This window comes from Bos mutus, chromosome 14 (genome assembly GCF_027580195.1).
Source record: "Bos mutus isolate GX-2022 chromosome 14, NWIPB_WYAK_1.1, whole genome shotgun sequence".
In the NCBI taxonomy this organism is placed as follows: Eukaryota; Metazoa; Chordata; class Mammalia; order Artiodactyla; family Bovidae; genus Bos; species Bos mutus.
The window spans coordinates 1,892,932-1,910,335 of record NC_091630.1 but is presented as its reverse complement, the minus strand read 5'-3'; positions in this window follow the sequence as shown (position 1 = coordinate 1,910,335).

Sequence of the window (17,404 nt, the reverse complement as noted above, 5' to 3'; positions counted from 1 at the left end):
GTGAAAGAGGAGAGTGAAAAAGTTGGCTTAAAACTCAACATTCAGAAAACTAAGATCATGACATCTGGTCCCATCACTGCATGGAAAATAGATGGGGAAACAGTGGAAACAGTGTCAGACTTTATTTTGGGGGGTCCAAGTCACTGCAGATGGTGACTGCAGCCATGAAATTAAAAGATGCTTGCTCCTTTGAAGAATAGTTATGACCAACCTACAAGGCATATTAAATATTTGTTGCATTGCCAACAAATGTCCATCTAGTCAAAGCTATGGTTTTTCCAGTGGTCATGCACGGATGTGAGAATTGGACTATAAAGAAAGCTGAGCACAGAAGAATTGATGCTTTTGAACTGTGGTGTTGGAGAAGACTCTTGAGAGTCCCTTGGACTGCAAGGAGATCCAACCGGTCCATCCTAAAGGAGATCAGTCCTGAATATTCATTGGAAGGACTGATGTTGAAGCTGAAACTCCAATACTTTGGCCACCTAATGTGAAGAGGAGACTCATTGGAAAAGACCCTGATGCTGAGAAAGATTAAAGATAGGAGGAGAAGGGGACGGCAGAGGGCGAGGTGGTTGGATGGCATCACTGACTCAATGGACATTAGTTTAAGTAAACTCTGGGAGCTGGTGATGGACAGGGAGGCCTGGCGTGCTGCAGTCCATGGGGTCGCAAAAGTCAGACACAACTGAGCTACTGAACTGAACTGAACTGATATTGCCCTGATGATTAAAGTATTTCAATATCATGTCTCTTCCTGAGGATGTAGTCTTAAATCTTTAACACATCTTGAAAGACCAACTATGCTCAAATAATATGCGTTTTCCTACTTTCTCTCCCAACCACTTTAGTCATCCTTACCTTCCATGGTTAGATCTCTAAGATGTGACATGACTGCTCTTTCCTTCAGGAGAACTCCCCTCCACGATCTTACCTGTACTCACTTTTCTTCCCCTAGATAACTTTACTCACATTCTTCAACTTTGTAATAGTTTGAACTAACTTTTTCTCAGATTAGAGCACTTATAGTAATTGAAACAATGCTCCAAATACTTAAAATGAGGCAGCAGAACTTAATTTTTTTTCTAGAAACCCCCCAGATTACGCATGGCCCTTTATGAGATTAAATGGTAAATAAAACATCATTCTGACCCCCGGGCAAGGAGGCCAGGAGGGAAGTAAGTGGACTGAACATGTCTAGTGCATTCAATGTGCCTTACAAATAAAATTGCATATAATTACCAAGCAAATCTCGAAATGTGTATTTACCCTATTTTACCACTGAAGAAGCTAAAGAACAAAGACTTTACAAAAGATTTCTAACATCAAAGTGGATTCCAACTGAGCACTGTCTAAATCCAAGACATGGCCTTTTCCCACTATCCCCACCACAGTAGCTCGGCAGCTTACAGTCCACAAATAACTCTAATGCAAAGCACAACGTGATTGGCATGACAGCAAAAGCGAGTAAAAGGTGGTGTGCTAATGCTGTGAAAGAAGCATCTTACAGGAGAACTTTATCTGCTGCTGAAAGACAACATCAGAGAAGCACAGAGGAGGATTCAGGAACTCTGCCCAAGGGAGGTGGTATTTGCGTCACACTATCTATAGCAGGATTTTGAAATGATTCAGAAAAGACATAGAAACGAATCATAAGCAGCGAAACCAGAAAGGATCATATTTGGAAAAAAAGAAAGCTGTAAAGGTGCCACCTTCACTTGTTGACGGGGTTCATGCCGTCTTCCCAGTCCCGCTATAGAGCATTTCCAGTTGTACAGACGGCCTGGCAGAGGAGGTAACTCATGGTGTTTTTAGGAAAGACGATTCTGACAACCTGAAAGTGAAAGTGTTGGTCTCTCAGTCGTGTCCCAGTCCTTGTGACCCCGTGGACTGTAGCCTGCAAGGCTCCTCTGTCCTTGGGATTTCCCAGGCAAGAGTCCTGGAGTGGGCTGCCATTTCCTTCTCCAGGGGATCTTCCCGACCCAGAGATGGAACCCACATCTCCTGCATTGGCAGGTGGATTCTTCACTGCTGAGCCACCAGGAAAGCCCTTACAACCCGAGACAAAACAAATCCCTGAGAAGTTCCCTTGGCTAGGTGCAGTTTGGATCATCTGTCCTTCACATCTAAGAACAGAAAGCTGCACTTGAATGAAATGGCAGCAATGAATGAGAGTGTTTAGTATAACAGCTTAAGACTGTTCCCTAACAGGACAGGCTTCACAGATTGAGGTAGATTGGAAAAAAGAAAGAAGTTGATGAATAACTTCACTTGTTATTTTGAATTAAAACAGTAAATTCTAAGGCCACGTATCCTAAACACACAGGCAACTTGGAGATTTTTCAAATTGCATCACCAGTGAATGTTCTTATGAAAAGATTCTAAAAATGAATAGGGGACAACAAATAAATTTTAGAGAAACATGAATACAAAGTAGACCATGCTTCCATAAAGTTTTTTCAGGCATATTCTGGGATAAAGGACTATAAATTCTGCTTTGTAAAATCATAAATAAAAGTCACATTTCTCACTTACTTATTTCAATGATAAATGAAAATTCTACTTGAAGATTTCTTAAGAAAAGTAGCTATACATAATTGCATCGGACAGGCAAATTTAAATCTTTCACATATGGCTAATTTTAACAAATTATTTTCCCATATTCATAAGTTAAATTTAAAAAGGCATGTATTTTAGCTGCTTAAATATATGTCTTTATTAAATATTTTATTTCCCTAAGTTAGAGAAAATAACTATGAATAATCCCTGAAATTCAAGTATTCAAAATTAGTAGAAAAAGAGGCACAAAGCATTCTTTAGACTCCACAAGTTAGAACAGCTATTAGCAAAGCAGCATTATGATAAAATCAGTGTGTCTTTGTTAGAGAGAATCATATTTCTAGATTCGGCAAACCTTTTATTAAATTGAAACAAAAGTCATTTCCAGTGACTAAAATTTACACATGTAACTTTCTGAGGATTGATGCTTTCAAACTGTGGTGCTGCAGAAGACTCTTGAGAGTCACTTGGACAAAAAGGCTATCAAACCAGTCAATCCTAAAGGAAATCAATCCTAAATATTCATTGGAAGGACTGATGCTGAAGATGAAGCTCCAGTCCTCTGGTCACCTGATGCAGAGAGCTATCTCATTAGAAAAGACCCTGATGCTGGGAAAGATTGAGGGCAGGAGGAGCCTTAAATGGGTGTCAGAGGATGAGTCGGTTGGATGGCATCACTGATTCAATGGACATGAGCTTGAGGAACTCCAGGAGATGGGGAAGGACAGGGAGTCCTGGCATGTTACAGTCCCTAGGGTCGCAAAAAGTCAGACACAACTTAATGAATGAACAACAACCAGTCTTTCTATGAAGGAAGTATGGAATTATCTGACTAAGTCCATAATTTCTCATCTCCTTTCTTCTAGGAGCACCTTTTCTGGCTGTTTCTTTTGCAGAGAAGGTCCTTCTCCCAGGTGGCCATGTGCTGGCTTCTCTTCATTATTAGCCAATGGCTCAAGATGTCCTGGGCTTCCCGGGTAGCTCAGCTGGTAAAGAATCTGCCTGCAGTGCAGGAAACCCTGGTTACCATTCCTGGGTCTGGAAGTTCCCCTGCAGAAGGATAAACTACCCACTCCGGTATTCTTGGGCTTCCCTTTTGGCTCAGACAGTAAAGAATCCGGCTGCAGTCAGGAGACCTGGGTTTGATCCCTGGGTTGAGAAGATTCCCTGGAGGAGGGCAAGGCAACCCACGCCAGTATTCTTGCCTGGAGAATCCCCATGGACAGAGGTGCCTGGAGGGCTACAGTCCACGGGGTCGCAAAGAGCAGGATATGACTGAATGACTAAGCACAGCACACAAGGTTTCCTTTCCTGCAGAAATACCACCCTATATAGAATATTGCCCCAAGACACACACACACACACACACACACACACCCCCTATTATGTCCTACTGTATTAGAATATTAAGTCAGGGTTCTCAGAGTGTAGTCCAAGCAGCTCCGGGAGACCACCAGTCTTTTTCAAGTAGACCGAAAGTCAAAACTACTTTCATAAGAAGACTAAGACATTATTTGCCTTCTAAGCTGTCATGAGTATACAAAATATGGAAGTTCATTAAAATATCTTCAGATTCCACATTACAACTAACCTCTAAGTTATAAACGTAGTTCTATATTCAGGATACTCTTTCCACACACTCAGCAGCTAAATATGCAGGTGTACACATTTATTGGGCTTCCCTGATGTCTCAGTTGGTAAAGAATCAGCTCTCAATGCAGGAGGCCCCAGTTTGATTCCTGGGTCGGGAAGATCCACTGGAGAAGGGATAGGGCTCAGCTGGTGAAGAATCTGCCTGCAATGCGGGAGACCTGGGTTCGATCCCTGGGCTGGGAAGATCCCCTGGAAAAGGGAAAGGCTACCCACTTCAGTATTTTAGCCTGGAGAATTCCATGAACTGTATAGTCGATGGGGTCCCAAAGAGTTGGATACGACTGTGTGACTCTCACTTTCACTTTTCACAGACATGTATGTAACATATATAGTGTATATATCTTAAACGTTACACATACTCAAAAACTAAATACTGCGTGTACACTGCTGCTGCTGCTGCGTCGCTTCAGTCGTGTCCGACTCTGTGTGACCCCATAGACGGCAGCCCACCAGGCTCCCCCGTCCCTGGGATTCTCCAGGCAAGAACACTGGAGTGGGTTGCCATTGCCATCTCCAATGCATGAAAGTGAAAAGTGAAAGTGAAGTCGCTCAGTCGTGTCTGACTCTTAGCAACCCCACGGACTGCAGCCTACGAGTCTCCTCCACCCATGGGATTTTCCAGGCAAGAGTACTGGAGTGGGGTGCCATTGCCTTCTCCACTGCATGTACACAGTATGCAGTATTTACATAACATATATATTGTATGTATCTTAAATGTTACACACGTATTTAACTCTGTTGTGTGTACAGAGAAACATTTAAGTTTCTTTAGAGCATGTAGATGGTATGTTATAAACTTTGAATGTATAATGAATTTGTACGAATGAATTCAGACCACAGCAGATTGAATCATATGAAATTACCAATATCAGTCTATGTTTGAAGTGAAAAAACTACAATTTATTTTGATTGAACAGTAAAAATAAAATTTACATGAAGAAAAAGTTCATGGGAAGAGTTTACCTTTTCAGATAAATGAGGTTATCAATTATAATCAAAGATACAATCCAGGTCTTTTTTACCCCCAGTAATTTAGCCTTGGACAGGTAGCACAAACAAACATCTGCCAAAAGACCCTAACAAGAATGTTGAAGGCAAAGCAGCAATCTTTTCCGTCAACGGGGACAGGTGTACCAAAAACAGGCTAGTTAGTTACATCAGCTCAGGAGATCGATTGATCCCCAAGGCAATGACAGAAAGACCTGACCATCTGCAGTCCCCAAGAAGATAAATAAATCAGATTCAGATGTCTGCTGCAACTCTGGATATGATCAGAACGTCCCTTAATTCTTTATCACGTGGAACAATGACAGAAGACACTGTTGCCAGCTGGCACAAACCGCTCGACCTGGCAGTCAGTCACGGGAAGAAAGGCGTCTCCCGCCTTCTCAGTGTCTTCCGTCTGCTGCTATTTCTCAGAATGAGAAGGTAAATAAAATAAACAAGGAAGGATATGTATTAGAGGACACCATATACATATTGTTGGATAAAATGGTGAAGTGTTTCTTTTAAAATCGCACATCCTGTAGATAAACAACAAGGTCTTACGTACAGCACAGGGAACTATCAGGAGCCACATTCAGTGTCCTGTGATAAAGCACAGTGGGAGATGATATGAGACAGATGTACGTGTGTGTGTGTGTGCGCTTAGTCACTCAGTCGTGTCTGATTCTTTGTGACCCCGTGGACTGTAGCCCACCAGGCACCTCTGTTCATGAGGATTCTCCAGGCAAGAATACTGCAGTGGGTTGCCATGCTCTCCTCCAGGGAATCTTCCAGATCCAGGAATCAAATCAGGGTCTCCTGCATTGCAGGTGCGTTCTTTACCAACTGAGCCACCAGGGAAGCCCTATATACAGTGAACAAACTATTCTTCAATTAAAAAAACCATAAAATAAGATGGCGTGTCCTACTTTGGGGTTATTCCCACTTGAGGGTGATGTGGGAAATGCCCTGTTTCTAACACCCCTCCCCACGGGGTGGAGTTCACTGGCTATAACCACCCTGGCCGGTCTCAACTCTCTCCTTTTCCCCTAATTCTGTATTTGAAAGAAGAATTGCTCAAGAGTAGAACACAGCTTGCTTCTGGCCTTCTTGAAACTGATGTCCCTTCAAGAAATACATCCCCCCAATCTCTTCCTCCATTCCGTTGCTTTTAAAGGAGGCTCCTAAAGAGACCAGGGAGAGGCCTGGCCCAGTCCAGACCCACAGCTAAGATTGCTATTTCTTGGATTCAATACTGCCCATAAACACAGACCTTTTATAAAATAAAGGTGATATTTTGTCCCCCGTGTGTTCACCTTTCCATCACATTTCTCAGTTGCTTCAAGAACTCAGTAGAGAACTATTATTAAAGACTCTCAAGTGCCTCACTGCAAAATGAACTTCAACGGAAAATAAACACATTTTCCAATCAGTTTTTAAGAACTATCATCTCTCACATCTCTACAGATTTGGAATTAAAGAGCTTGCTGGCCATAGCGTTGCAATTCAGTCCAATAAACCTGGGAAAAAGAGAATTAAAAGAACGCTTGACTTCGAGATGTTATGACTTGTTTCCTTCTTTTCTTTCTAATGGATACATTCTGGACACAAATTCTTCCACTTGAAGGGAAAACAAAGAAACAAACAAAGCAAAAAAGATCATAGAACTACCCTGCCTTTTAACACCAGGTGAATTCTGATGGATTAATACAAGATTAGTAGAGTTTGAGTCTACACTGGCTGGAACCACCAAGCTACAACAAGATGACAAAGCATAGCCAGTAAAATCTGTAGATGAAACTATAATAAGAACACAAACCCCTTTTACTTCATGTTGCTATTGTGAGAAGACAGCTATGAAGAGGAACTTGGTTGCAATTAAATAGCACTCTGTTTTTACATGAGATAGATGATCATAATAGTCGACGACACTTTGTAAGGGAAGTGCTTCTGGAAAAATTACAAGGCAACGCGAGTCTGAACAGCTGCATCTGTTGGACAGGGACTTTGCAGCTGCACGGAGCCCAGGATGAATGACAAGCAATTCTTCTCACTCACGTCGCTATTACTTCTAAATCTTCAGACTCATATTTCACCTTTCAGCATCATATTATTTTTCCTACTGAGCTGCTGAAGAAAAAAAAGATAATTTCACTAAAGATGGTGAAATGAAGTGGACAGCCTCTTTGTCACAGATATAAATGAGAGGAAAAAGTCATTTGATTTTATTCCCTGGTTAAAGAAATATTTTCCAGGCTCTTACCTGGGTCAGCGTGTAACCTCTGCAAGGGATAATAACAGAACTAGAGTTTTGTAACCGATAAATGAATTGAGAGGTAATATTAACACTGTCAAAGTAGTCAGGTCATGTTACAAAAATAATACTTCTCTGTCTAGAGTTCAGTTTTCCAAAAATTAAGCAATAAAATCAACTATAGTCAAGCGCACCTGCCTACAAATCAGGAGACAACCACGCCACTAAAATACGACTCCTGCAGTTCAAGTGCCATCATCTGCAAAACAAAGCTGTGAGAATTACTGAATTTTAAGGTTTCTTTTATTGGTAAGATTTTCGGTGTCTATTATATGTGTTTATTGTGAGAGAAACAGATGGGTAACAGACACTTCTACTGAGGAAAATGTAAAAGAAAACCAAAAGACAGTACTACTGATAGCTAAACAGTTTATAAAGGAAGGAAATTTGGTTATTCTCCTTTGCATTCCATGCTACTTCAAGTAACTTTACTAGTGGTTTCTGATTCTACAACTTTCATTTTTATCGCCTTTATTTGAATATGTGAATTAAAGAAAATACACTTTAATCACACTTCTCTTAGTACATGAGTGCTACATGTTCATTGTTTCAAATACAAAGTCTTGTGAAAGAAAAATGAAAATTCCCTGTAAGCCTATCACCTAGGCATAGCCACTGTTAATATTTTCTATATGGGTGTATGGATGTGAAACTTGAAATAACTTTCCAGTTACTGGCCTTTTGAGTGGTACTGAAGAACACTCAGAATGAGTGCCCGTTCAGAACTGTCCAACTATGTATCTTCAGTGGGCAAACTGAAATGGGCACCAGAGAATTAAGAAATCACTTCCAAACAAGTAACTATTAAGGTCCAAGAATCCATACTGTGGAAACTTGTTCAGTTAAAGAAGTAGAAAATAAACTGAGGAGAACGCACTAAGGAACTGAGCGTCAGGATTAAGAGAATTCCACTCATTCGTTACCCTGCTAAATGGCATTCCCGCTTAATTGGAATAATCAGCAAGACAGAAACTTAGTTCAGTGCATTCAAATGACTCCTAACCACAGTTAACTGGCTTGCCCATCTCACTCAAAGGGAACACCCGGGGTTACCTCCCAGCCTTGCTCCCAGGAGTCAGTTCTACGATATTTACCCACATAAATGTCTACGGGGCCGTGCTTTTATGGTTTCCTCACGCTACACTGTAGAGATTACTCAGAAAGGTCCATCAGGGTTTTTGTTTCCTTCACGGCACCTTTATCAAATTATTGCATATCCAGTGTGGTAGACTGAGGTTAATGATGCACACAGAGCTTTACTAACGAATACATTCTTAAAGAGAGTACCTTTAATTTTATAAAGTGCCTATTTTTCAGCCTTACAGTTATGCATTTGATGTCACATTTAGCTGTTACAGCAGAATTTCATTGGTAAGAATGACAGGAAAACACAAAATGTCGACCTCAAATGAGTTTAGTTTAAATTAACCAATTAAATTTTAACTGCTAGAAAACAAATTCCCTACTAAACATGCTTCTTTAGACAAATAAACCATTAAGAGTAAAGTTCTAGTGAGGATAAATGCTGTAGCAATTTCATTCAATTCTAACAAGCTGATTTTTTTTAAATGATTTCAGTACCATGATTTGAAAAGTCCTTTGTATTTTTATGATTGAGGAACAAAATATATGAACAAACTATATGAATACCACTAAAATACGTTTTAATCTTTTAACATACCACAAACATACCATCTTCTTTCTTGGCAAGAAGGTGAATTAATGCAGACTGTTAGGTCTCTCTCCTAAACCCAACCCTAGTGAAGTGACGGAAAAAACAAGGAAATTGGGGGACCTGAGAAAATAAAATTTTAAGAATTTTTTTGGATATATATGTCATTTTCTTGGAGGCAAATGGCATAAGAGTGGATAGAATGACCAAAGGAGAACTTCTAACCATGTTCTTTTCCACTTTACACTGGGCTGAGCATTGCTCCATGCACAGCCATGCCCAAACTGGTACAACAGGATAAATGACATGCGGGCAGCTGTCATAGGTTGGGGTTTTCAGAAGCAGAAGCTGAGATAGAGTTTGAGGAACAATGCATTTATTAGAGGCCAGCTCAGTCCAGTTCAGTTTAGCTCAGGTCAGTTCAGTTCAGTTCAGTCGCTCAGCCGTGTCTGACTCTTTGCGACCCCATGAACCGCAGCACACCAGGCCTCCCTGTCCATCACCAACTCCCGGAGTTTACTCAAACTCATGTCCATTGAGTCAGTGATGCCATCCAACCATATCATCCTCTGTCATCCCCTTTGCCTCCTGCCCTCAATCTTTCCCAGCATCAGGGTTTTTTCCAATGAGTGAGCTCTTCACAGCAGGTGAACTAAGTATTGGACTTTCAGCTTCAGCATCAGTCCTTCCAATGAACACTCAGGACTGATTTCCTTTAGGATAAATTGGTTGATCTTCTTGCTACCCAAAGGGACTCTCAAGAGTCTTCTCCAACACCACAGTTCAAAAGCATCAATTCTTTGGCGCTCAGCTTTCTTTATAGCCCAACTCTCATACCCATACATGACCACTGGAAAAATCATAGCTTTGACTAGACAAGACCTTTGTTGGCAAACTAATGTCTCTGCTTTTAATAAGCTTTCTAGGTTGGTCATAGATTGTCTTCCAAGGAGCAAGCGTCTTTTAATTTCATGGCTGCAGTCACCATCTACAGTGATTTTGGAGCCCAAGAAAATCAAGTCTCTCACTGTTTCCATTGTTTCCCCATCTATTTGCCATGAAGTGATGGGACCAGATGCCACGATCTTCATTTTTAGAGGCCAACACCTGTGAAAAGAAGGACGAAAGCGACTTGGATAGAGAAAGAAATCAAACAGGGATGCAGGCTTGACACGTCCTTGGTTTGAAAGTAGAGCTAGGGGAGCAAGACTGCTGTTGTGCATGACCTGATCACATCGGCATGGAACCCTCTGCCAGGCTCAGCCACTCGATGTGGATTTCTCTGGGAAAGACATGAGCTTGCTGAGACAGCACCCTGCTTCTGATGAAGGCCATGAAGGAGCCAACAGGGGGAGGTTCGCCACACCCTCATTACTGGGCAAGCAGTCCTTCCGTGAAGTGGAATCCGGAGTTACGTATTTTGTCTACCACAGTGGACTAGTGGCCAGCAAGTGAGAGGAGTGAGTAACAGTGTATATACGGAGAGACCATAGTCCCTTGGCCCTTTTCATTTCATTCTTATTCTTTATACTCTCAGGATTCAATTATCAGAGTTAATTACCATATAAAAAAGGGAAATAGTTTCACTGATGGATATAGAAGCAAATAGTACACATAAAATATTAGTAAATAAAATGCATATATTTTATATACAACTATATTGCAGGGGTTTTTGTAGGCATATGAAATGTTTTATTTAGACCATTTCTGAGGATTTGGCTTTAAAAGTTTTATATGCAGCATTCAAGCTTATCTTAATGAATACAGTCTAGTCTATGAGAGATCGTGAATCATCGAGGTCTGTAGAATTTTTATTATCATTTGCAACAACGGCTTCTCTATTGTTGTAAGCCCAGAAGCCATTTAGATCAATTAGAAGAGTGATGACCGTGTTTGTGTGTATACACTATATTAAACACACACACATACTTGTATTTCACTGGTATATGAAGTTCAAGTGTTGGAACTACTGGTACCTCAGGACCATATGACTTTGCCAGCATTGCTCCCATATGGCTATCTAGTCTCCCCAGTGCTGAGAAATCCATGCAACAATGATATTTATCATGGAGTGGGTCCTCAAAAAAATATGTAAGGCTTAAGAACAGTAAGCAAACAAATTGAAAGTTAAAGGAGGATAACTCTAGTACAGCTTTGGCAACAGCAGAATTACTGATTATAGTGGCTTTGACGATCTGCAACATGTAGTTATTTGTAGTTTTGTTGTGCATATGATTTGAAAAAACATGCACGGCAAGCAGACAAGCGAGATAAGCTGATTGCCAAAAACCACTACCCAATGGGGTTGAAGTAGCTGGTGTAGTATTTAGAATTTATTTATTCATATAGAAAATCCTTGCAAAACTCATTCATTGATGTGAAATGTAAAACGGCTTATAAATGAAAACCCACAGTGGGAGTGGATATAGAAGTAAAATGTTTCAGATAAAAACAAAAAGAGCAATTCTCCTAAGCTATAAAACAGTAGGCATGAGGGCAAGTTACGTGACATTTTAGTGTTCACACAGCAGGGTTATTGAGACACCCTCAAGATGCGTTCCTTTCTGTCAAATCTACTCCATTACTGGTCTCCTTGACAAGGAAGGTCATGGGTTTGAGGGCACAGATTTTTGAGAATAATTTCTTCAACCAGTCCCCAGCTGTATGACTTTGTTCAACTTACCTATCTTTCTTCAGTTTCAACTTTCTTATGTGCAAAATAGTTAAATAATATGCATATTTGGAATTGAAGATTATTAAATTAAATCAAGGAATGTCAATAATGTTACCTCACTTATTCCTATCTACACTACCCTCTCTTGTTTCCCAATTATTTATTACTTGGAGAAGACTCTTGAGAGTCTGTTGGACTGCAAGGAGATCAAACCAATCCATCCTAAAGGAGATCAGTCCTGAATACTCATTGGAAGGACTGATGCTGAAGCTGAAGCTCATACATTGGGCTCATCTTTACCTGATGTAAAGAACTGCCTCATTAGAAAACACCCTGATGCTGGGAAAGACTGAAGGCAGGAGGAGAAGGGGAGATAGAGGATGAGATGGTTGGATGGCATCACCGACTCAATGGACATGAGTTTGAGTAAACTCCAGGAGTTGGTGATGTACAGGGAGGCCTGGTGTGCTACAGTCTGTGTGTTCACAAAGAACTGGACACAACAAAGTGACTGAACATCAGCAAATTCTTTACTTGATTATACTACAATCATAAATATATTTATTGCAATGAGACATTACAAAAAAAACATGTCCAGGCCTATAGAACAGCTTTTACTCTATTTATTTATCTATGTGATTATTCTAATATCTTCCTGGATAATTAACTAATTCTGGATAAACTTTTTCAAGGTCTTTCATTATTACCATTTAATGGAAAAAGAGGAATAGAAAGATAAAAGTCTTACAGAAAATCAGTAGTATATCATATAAGAAAAAATCTAAAATCTGCATCTAAATATATAAAGCAGTAATTATACTTCAAAAGTCAAAGAAATTAAGGCTTGTGACATATTATTAAGAAAATGAATATTTTAATAACTCCATTAGATTCATGAAATTCATGATGCTGTACATTCTAATTTAGATTAAAATAGCATGAAATACTTTCTTGTAATAATTTGAAATTCACTTCCATGTGTAAGACAGGCCAAAAGACAGAATACTGAATCCAGCTTTATCAATACAAGATGAAACAAAATAAAATTTTGTTTTTTCATTAAGGATTAGTTTGGAATGCTGATGACTAATGCCAAATATAATAAAAATTATCAGTGTATCTCTTCTTTACTTTTGAATAAGCTGTCACCTGGAGTGATTTCAAAATAAATAGCAAATGGACTCCCGGTACTAAAATAATGAGATAGCAATCCAACTTTCTAGGCAAATATATAATGCCATTTTCCAATAACAGAAGAGAGCTAAACAGCAATGGAATTAGATTTCCCTAGCAATACATGTCACTCAAGTCTGTTATTCATTTTGTGCCTTTCCCAGCACATAGAGGTATAGTTAAGATTAGAGTCCACTGGATAATTTAAAATTCATAAAGTTTCTTGAGCTTCACAGACGAAGGTGCTATATAAATATTAAATAGCAATAATCATGATAATGATGAAATTATTATTCTAATCTTCATTTTGCACATGCTGTAAGTAATTCTCAGCCACTTTATCACTTGGTTATGTTCACATACACACAGCCAGGGAGGTTCTAGGGCTATGGAATTCCCTTTGAAATCTATGGGAGTTCTATAATCAATTCAGCTCAGCAGGGCACTGGGGAGTGGGGTGGGGAAGAAAGAAAAATTGTGCTATAACACTGAATAAAATCAAAGTGAATAACAAACAGTTCAACAGTTTCAAAGATTAAAAAATGAGATGACTGCTATTTTGCATTAAAGAAATAAAATTCTAAGTATTATTTCATAGGGAAAATAAGCACAAAAAGAATAGATTTTAAAAAATAGCTATGTACTTGTATGAGAAATGAAAACTTTCCATTCTTTTAAATATAACCGGAATATGTTCATTTATGCTTCCTGCAAGTTCCTAAAGCTTATTTTGGATGTGAAAAATATCTTTCCTGTATCATATTTTAAAATCCTCTTTGTGTCTGCTAAAATTGGTTCTGGTAATAGTTCTGAAAAGGTAATAGATTGTATTTTAAAAGACAGCCTTCTGCATTACTGAGAACTACATTAGCACCTGTGGCCAAGAGAATCATAAAAATGGATGCCTTCAGAAAAGATGTGATAAAGTGGATTTCCTTATAATTAGAATAGTGGAAACTACAAATATGTTCATGCTTAATATTGAAAATATGACGCAAAATTCAAGGAAAGGGATCTTTTTGAATTGCTATTTATACGGCTTAAAAGCTGTCTCTTCCCTAAATTTATCCTCAAACCCATACTTAGCTCAGAGATGGAAACCATATTTATAGAAACAATCTTCTTGAGATTCTTTAAGATAAGAGGGCACTAACCAACACCTACAAATTTATACTTTACTCAGCCAGCCAGTAACCATGGAAACAGATTGACCATTTACACAGAGCTAGCCCTTGTGAATTCAACACTGCCTCTCTGTCTTGAAAACTGCTAACAATGTAACCTGATTACTTTGTGTAAGAATGTATTATCATCCAAACAACAAACCAATCAAGAACATATATTAAAAAGTTCTTCTTACATTATTGCATAAAAAGTCTCAAGGCACGTCTAACGTAAAAGCTTAACAAAATCTTTTCCACAGAATCTTCTTTAGCCGGAGGAAGATAGAGATGTTGCATCAAGCAGCCTCTTGATTATGTGCCGTCTACCCGTATTGTTACCCGCACCGCGTTCTTCTGCGCATCCTCAAAGCTGCAAACTCCATCATGCATGTGTCCTTTATGTATCACTTCACATCAGCCCTCAGCCTGCATGTAAACATGTTCGAGCAGTGACTGTTGGTAACTCTTTGACAAATGAAATGTCTTTGGTGTGACAATTGCCTATTTTATTTAATATTATTATTATAAATAATCAAGTATTCCATTTGAGGTTTTGGCATATCTTACAGTTTAAAATGAAATCTCACTTTTAGTATTAATATTGAATCTCCCAACAGCTCTGACAGAAAGATATCCTTAAACAGAGAACTGCTGCTTAAACAGAGAGAATTCAAAGAGTTTCAAGACAGTTCAAGCATCTATCGTTGTTCACTACCCCGTGGACTGCAGCATGCCTGGCCTCCTTTCCCCCACCATCTCCTGGAGTTTGTCCTAGTTCGTGTCCACTGAATTGGTGATACCTTTTCAACCATCTCATCCTCTGTAGACCTCTTCTCCTTCTGCCTTCACTCTTTCCCAGCATCAGGGTCTTTTCCAATGAGTCAGCTCTACACATCAGGTGGCCAAATTATTGAAGCTTCAGCTTGAGCATCAGTCCTTCCAATGAGTATCCACAGGTGATTTCCTTTAAGAGTGATTGGTTTAATCTCTTTGCTGTCCAAGGGACTCTCAAGAGTCTTCTCCGGCACCACAGTTCGAAATCATCAATTCTTCCCCCGAAATCAATTCTTTGTCACTCTGCCTTCTTATATTGTCCAGCTCTCACAGCAGTACATGACTGCTGGAAAGACCATAGCTTAGCTTTGACTATAGGGACCTTTGTCAGCTAAGTGGTGTCTTTCCTTTTAACACACTAAGTTTATCATAGCTTTCTTGCCAAGAAACATCTTACCCAAGGTAAAAGTAAATTAATTTTAAAAAATAAAATAAAGTTTTTTAATAGTTGAGTCAAGATTTAAACACAAATCTTTTGACCTTAAATCTGTCCTTCATTCTATACCTTTAATTATTCAAATTCCAGTTAATATCCTAAGACAACTAAACTTTTCTGATTTACAATATTTACCAAAATATCAAAGTTTTTCTGTACATTTAACTCTCATCATACTTCATATATTCTTCTTGTATGATCTGTAGTGATTATAAAGTGTTTTATTGTGGATTGGGCTATGTAATCAAATATCAAAGATTAAAAGAATATAACAAATAGTATTATCAAATGCAATTCTCTTTTGTTGTTACTAATCTCCTATATATATATATATATATATATATATATATATATCTCCTCTATAATTTCTGCCTGTGATAATGAAGCTATAATTGACATATTGGAAAAGTTAGTTCCTTAATATTTCTACAAATCTATAAATTGAGTGTTTTTATTTTCACTATTTAAAAATTTTCAAAACAGAAAGATAAAATAATATACTTGCTTCAGCTTTTATTGAAGAATAAAAATTTTAAATTAAATTGTATCTTATTCATATTTTGTTGTTTATAATGAAGAATTAATTCAGGATAAAGTATAGCATAAGGCATTTAAACAAATACAGTTAAAAAAAAAATCCCTTTAGTATTCCCCCACTATTACTATAAATTCCTATACACTGTCAATCAAAATTCTTTATTACCCTGGCATATGGCTTATAAATTTTATTTCATTTTATGTTTCTCATCTGCTTCCATGTAACCATGAAAGGTAGAGACCATAAGTTATTTAGTACAGATAGACAATCATGGCACACGTCGTGGCCCTTGACATTCAATACAGCCTATTATACAGAATGAGGTAAGTCAGAAAGAGAAAGAGAAATATTGTATACTAATGCATATATATGGAATCTAGAAAGATGGCTCAGATTAATTCATTTGCAGGGCAGCAATGGAGAGACAGACACAGAGAACAGACTTACGGACACAGGGGGAGGGGAGGAAGGAGAGGCTGAGATGTATGGAGGAGTAACAGGGACACTCCCATTACCATATGTAAACAGAGAGCCAGCGGGAAATTGCTGGATGGCTCAGGAAACTCAAACAGGGGCTCTGTATCACCTAGAGGGGTGGGATGGGGAGGAGGAGGGGGCTCAAGAGGGAGGGGATATATGTGTACCTATGGCAGATTCTTGTTAGTGTTTGACAGAAAACAGCTAAATTCTATAAAGCAATTATCCTTCAGTTAAAAAATAAATTAATTAAATTTTTTTAAACTTTATGAATAACTTAGTAATATGTTGTAGGTGTTAAAGCCAAAAAGATACCCATGAGGTTGAGATTACTTTGAAGTCTGTAATAGATTATCTATAAATATGTATTTAATGTATGTAGACTATAAATATATATATATGCATATGTATGTTTGATATGAGGAAAGATATCTCCCTTGATACTGTTTAAATAAATAAATTTTTATTGGAATAGTATTTTTTCGGGCTTTTTTATAAAGCTGAAAGTTGAGAAACAAAGAATTTTAGAAACCTTAAGGTATATCATTACAGATTCATTACAGCTCTGATTATACTAAGCCAGAAGTAAACTGATCCCACATGTGAAGTGAGTCACTTTGAAAACACTGCTGTTGCCACTGCTAAGTCGCGTCAGTCGTGTCTGACTCTGCGACCCCATAGATGGCAGCCCACCAGGCTCCCCCATCCCTGGGATTCTCCAGGTGAGAGCACTGGAGTGGGGTGCCAATATTAAAGGAAAAGGAAACTACACTAAATAGTTCATGCTGCTCTACAAAATTTCATTTTTCACAGTGGAAAAATTTATTTCCTCCAAGAGAATGACTTACTTGTCAAGGCTCACTATATTATCAGATATATTTAGATTGGACTCAGGCCTAGAAATATGGTTTAAGAACTTAAGTTTAC